Source organism: Brachycentrus maculatus, unplaced genomic scaffold (genome assembly GCF_059751285.1).
Source record: "Brachycentrus maculatus isolate JH-2025_06_01 unplaced genomic scaffold, ASM5975128v1 h1tg000169l, whole genome shotgun sequence".
In the NCBI taxonomy this organism is placed as follows: domain Eukaryota; kingdom Metazoa; phylum Arthropoda; class Insecta; order Trichoptera; family Brachycentridae; genus Brachycentrus; species Brachycentrus maculatus.
In genome coordinates this window covers 940,001-945,907 of record NW_028280922.1, presented here as the reverse complement: position 1 = coordinate 945,907, position 5,907 = coordinate 940,001, and the positions used below count along the sequence as shown (strand labels likewise).

Below are 5,907 nucleotides of genomic sequence, written 5' to 3'. Positions count from 1 at the left end.
CTATATTTGTTTCATCGCCTTGTTTCCATAGCTAGCATAAAAATACCTTATTCTAAACAACTTTCAAATAAAAATAGATATTTGTGTTTTTACAATATACAAAAATGCTTCAATTCCATACTATTTCTGTGAGCCTAAGCGGCTCGTTATTAGAAATAGGTATCAAATTGTGGTAGAGTGGGTTCGAATCGAGAAACTCTAACTCAAGAGTCCGCGACACTAACCACGGGACCACAACCCGACACAACTTTTATTTTAAGAAATGTGATGAGTGAATATAACTAACTAACTAACTAACCATCATGCCGCTTCCCCGCAAGGGTAGGCAGAGGGAATAGAACGCCATACCACTTTGTCTTTGAAAACATTCTTCGCCTCTTCCACGTTGATGCATCTCCTCATATATACCCGCCGATTATTTCGACTCGTAACCTGACCGCTTTTAAGTATTTGGCATACCTGATCGTGCCAAGTTTCGTGATAAGTGAATATACGTAGCGGTAAGTAGATTCTAAAGCCCCCTGAAGACTTTCAATAAAAATATACGATGAAATATTACGTACGTTCATAATGACCCCCGAGAAACGAACCTGCGACCTCATGTATGGTGCCCAAGCGCTGTGACCATTGCACTCGGATTGGTACACTATTCACTTTGATTATACAGGTTCAAAATTGATGAAATTGTTATGGGGGTCTGAAACAAATTATTCGAATTTGCATCATGTATACGTGTTAAACATGATTTGGTATTCGTACGATTTCTAGAAACGAATAGCGAAGTTCAACCCTGAGAATATTCCCCTACAAATGGTTTCCGATCAGAAATAATATTACCAGTCTACGTACTATTTACTTGCTTCGCTATAAATTATAAAGTGTGCGTTGCATCGTGATATACGATATCAGATTGCACTTACAAGGGGTACACAACCTGCATCACACTAGGAAATAATTAAATGCAATTCTAAGTAGCGTACGAATGCACAAAAAAACACAAAATAATATATACCAAACGTACGAGTTCTCAGCGCAACATGTAAAACCGGCTATCCCGCTAAACGAGAATATAACCAACAACTCGGGTCGAATCTGCACGCCAAAAACGTAAAGAACATTTTCAATACACCTCAACAGCAAATCGATACAAATATACGGTTTATTTAAAAAAATTAGTAATGACGATTTAAACATTTTGATGAGGGTATTGAAATAGTACGCATTGCCTTGAGTAGTAAAGATCAACCCATCGAAGATCAAGCGTTCGCACCTGTCTACATTTAGATAACTACTAACATCAGTAAAGCGGGTGACTGTAAAAATACGAATCAAATATATGGTACTGATATATTTTTGTTTGAATTTGTTGGTCTTTTTAGCTCGGAGCCGTTATTTACCTCATGACAAATCACGAGTAGTTCAGTCTATCACAGGTCGCAATAGTTGATCAGTTACAGGTGTTCGCCGGTAGAGCGCGGGTGGCTCGCGAGACTTGCGAGGAAAGAGTGCACTAAAAAAAAAACAAAAAAAACTCGTACAAACTGAAAGAAATACACATCCAAATAATAAAGCAGATAGATTTGGATGCTTATCTTTGAGTATTATCGAGTTTGATAAAGTTTTACGATAGTTTTACCTATCCGGCCGCGAATGTCAAATAGTTTTTTGCTCCCTCCTGTTGCTAACGCGGTCTTGTGTCGTGTTGTTTAGTTGATTTCTTGTTTACCGGCAGGATACAGGTTCTCGACTGGCCAGGCTTTGCAAAAGGCGAACGATACATAAAGGTATGTTACACGTATATTTTTCCCTATGATCGTTAACCCTAAGGCAAAACTACCACGGTTTTTAGTTAACACGTCGAGAAATTAGAATTCTCGGAACTGACTCATTTTGGATTCGTAAGAATTTTGTTTACACCGACCAACCTTAACTCGTTGTTTTTGTTACCTTTGAGATAAATGTTACCCTGGCACTTATTTAAAGGAAATAAATAAATATCGTTGCAGTGGAACTTACATATTTATCGGAATAATATCTGCACAAATTCACGTTTTAAAAAAGAAATATATAAATATGGTATATATATTTATTACTTCCATCGTCGAGCACTGTGTTTTTGAAACAATGAATGAAATTTAATCTTATTTTTTGACATCTAAACGTAGATGAAGAAGAATATGGAAGTCTGGACATTTACACATCTTACGACCGTCATAGGCTGGTTTAAATGATCATTTTACACATGTGTAACATTCACCAATTCTAACCATGATTGAAAACCACACCACTGAAATTCTTGGAAGTTCTATATATATGAATATCATCCAATTTCGAAACATTGTGCTCCAATCGCTAGAATTTCACTAGAGACATCTGTTGGTCAGATGAAAGATGCTTTTTTATTGAGAAGAAACTTTTTCATTTGTATGTGGGGTCAGAATCCTGGATCATAATCACATACAATGAGAAACGCCAGAAAATATCCTTTTCATTTTATTATTTTAGTCCATTGAGGAACGACTCTTCATAGCTTCCAAAATAAAGGTACTTAACCCTAGAAAACTAAATTATATTTGTAAATACATAGTAACTAAACATTCGTCAGGTGGACTACGCATTTAAAAACGTGAAAATTATCAAAAGTATTTAAGTATTTAAAATAGTAACTGGTTACATGACACTAAAGTTTGGTTTATTAGGAATTAATGTAAGAGATATTTAACAATAAATCACTATTCCGTAAACAAAGCCTGGCGGGTGCGGGGTGCAGGGAAGTAAGTGCACTCGACTTTTTCGGAGAAGGCGTCGTCGCGTGGACGAATGTTTAGTTATCTAGGGTTAATGCTATTTTAAGTAAAGTAAGACTAACAAAGCGTAAATGCATTAAATGACAATGTGGTTTTTTACCTCATGAAAGTTTTGAAATCTCATCATTGGTCACTCTCGAAAACTTGGCCAGTTTTGATACTAGTTGTAAGGGCTGAAATTCAATACGGAAATTAACGCTTTGACTTCGTAGTGAAGATAACTTTAACTGAACTTCTATTCTGTAAAAAACAATAATTGATTAATTTTCTTTTCAGTAGCATTAGCTGCCTGAGAATATTGATTGACGACCAGTCTTAAAATGCCCAAGTCTTAAGAAATGGTAATCCCAGCTGAGCTGGAATTGCATTAAAAAATTAACGAGTCAATTACGGAGCCTAGATAATTTTGAATTTACTTCTGGACTTTTATTACTAACTACTTTGGCATTTCGAAACCGGTTGTAGTTCTTAATTGTCAGGAAGTTAATAATGCCGAAAAGAAAAAAGTTTATTTCGATTTTAACTTTACAATTGCTATATTTTAACTTTTGTCCGCCTCCGTAGTGTAATGGTCAGCATGCTCGCCTACCGTTCTGGAGGCCCCGGGTTCGATTCCCAGGGGGGTTTAATAAATAGAAGTGATTTTTTCACTCTAATATTTATTCAATATTACACTGGACTGGTACCTGAAGTGGAGGGCTGATCACCTTTCCTTCATGTGTAATCGATCGAGATAACACTGCGTTTATATGAAGCAGTGCCCTATGCACCATTGGGGTGCGGTAAGGGTTTTATTTATTATATTATAACTTAGCTTGACTTCTATACCTTGAGTTCGAATAGAATTTAAGTAGAGTTATCTTATGTATTAATTTTAAATCAAACACAGATTTTTTGAGTCTACTACGTTAGTAGACTCAAAAAATCTGTGTTTAATTTAAAATTAATACATAAATTAAAATGGAGTTCTACAAATTAAACGCCAAATCAATCGAGTTATCTTCACTATGTAGTAACATGTTATGTTTTCACCGCTATTACAGCCCTGATCTATCGATTTTGACTCTCCTAAAGCCCCTTTTGTACTTCTAATATCATCTACTTTTTTTTTACTACTTTTAAATTCATAATAACATCTTTTGATGTTGGGCTCTTATGAATTTTAGTTAGTTCTAATGGGAAAAAAATGTTTTTATACTTATTCGTCAAATTCCATTTTTTTCTTTTTTCGTTTCTTTATAATACGGAGGCGGACAACTTATAGATTTACATTTGGTGACGTTGAAACGAAACCGCAAACTATAAATGATCTTTATTAATATTTAAATACAACATTTTGAGTGTGTCCAAATACTTGTTCACAAAATCTGGATTATCTCCAAATACAGGAGTTATTTTCATATTATTTTTTGACATCTCATCAGAGATGAAGAATATGGAAGCCTGGGCATTTACGGGGCTGACGACCGTCATAGGCTGGTTTAAGTGATCACTTTACACACGTGTAACATTCATTAATTCTACCCATTATTGACAACCACACTACTCAAATTCTTGGAAGTTCTATATATATGAACTAATTCAGAAACCTTGTTCTTGAATCACTAGAACTTCACTTGATTATAATCCGGGATTCGGACCTCACATACTAATATAAGAGTTTCTGCTTAATAAAAAGCATCTTTACATCTCACCAATAGATGTCTCTAGTGAAGTTCTAGTGATTCAAGAACAAGGTTTCTAAATTGGTTCATATATACTTATAGAACTTCCAAGAATTTGAGTAGTGTGGTTGTTAATAATGGGTAGAATTGGTGAATGTTACACGTGTGTAAAGTGATCACTTAAACCAGCCTATGACGGTCGTCAGCCCCGTAAATGCCCAGACTTCCATATTCTTCATCTCTGATGAGATGTCAAAAAATAAATCGCTCTGGTATAATAAAATGCTCGAATGCTTTTTCTGCAAATAAACTTATGTTTTTAAATCAATCGAATAAAGAGTCGAGCATAAAAGGTTCAAACAGGGTAGCCACTTTCGTCCTTGACCGTACGTGTGGTGCGGTTGCATGAAGCAAGGCTGTTTTTTATTCGTGTTTCCAATAGCTAACATAAAATTAATGATTAAGACATTGATTTTTTATCGGCATCATGATATTTAATACGTTTATACGCTTAGATCAATGCTGCGAGAAAATCATCGCGTCGGTTGAAACTTCAAAGCAGACAACTCCAAAATGTGAAATTGCATATTCCAATTGTACAAACGATAAACAGTGTAGCAAAATATCATTTTGACAACATTTGAAATATTAATATGTAATTTTATCTAACAGCATTTTGAGTGTGTCCTAATACTGTAGTAATTCAAAGTATTTGGAGACATTTTTACTAAGTAAATACCACTATTTTGTGGTATTTACTAAGTAAAACATTAATTAAAAATGAATAGATTTTACCACAAAGTGACTGCCGAATCAATTAATGAAATTATTTGGACACTTAAAATGTTGTGAATAAAAAATCCAGTCAAATTATAAGATGCATAAAAAAATGGAAATTATATTTTCTGGCGTTTCCCAGTATGTTAAAATAATCCGGGGTTCGGATCTTGCATACATCCAAATAAAAGTCTTTGCTAAATAAAAGGTTTCTCAATCCAACATAGATGGCCGTTGTGGACTCATATGTACTGTGCCTTGAGATTGATCATATAAGTATCTAGGAGTTTAAAAAAAGAGCAATGTGGTTGTTAATCATGGGTAGAATGGTGAATGTTGCACGTGTTTAAAGTGATCACTTAACCAGTCTATGACAGATCATAAACCCTGTAAATACTCAGTCTTCCATATTCTTATTCATCTTTGTTGATATGTCAACCAAAAAAAATACATTGTAAAATAATTTTAAAAAATGCAGTTACAATTATAATTTTTGATTGAACATTTAAGTTATGATTTTTTTGTTGGCTGGTTTAGGTGATCACTATACACATTCCATATCTTTCATTCTTTATCATTCTACTCACGATTTTCAACCAAATTTCTCAAATATAGCAAGCATAATTATGATTTATGAAGCGGATTATAGTATAGTACAT

General features: G+C 34.3%; 1 protein-coding gene across 2 annotated transcripts in view; it reads left to right on the top strand.

Moving 5' to 3' along the window:
• Positions 1-1,449: 1,449 nt before the first annotated feature.
• The window catches only part of btsz (bitesize), a 129,072-nt gene continuing 124,614 nt past the window's right edge, over positions 1,450-5,907 (top strand). For both annotated transcript variants that reach the window (XM_088261925.1, XM_088261921.1), the window contains exon 1: positions 1,450-1,784. The gene's annotated coding sequence lies outside the window, so the exon portion shown is untranslated. The remainder of the gene's footprint in view (positions 1,785-5,907) is intronic.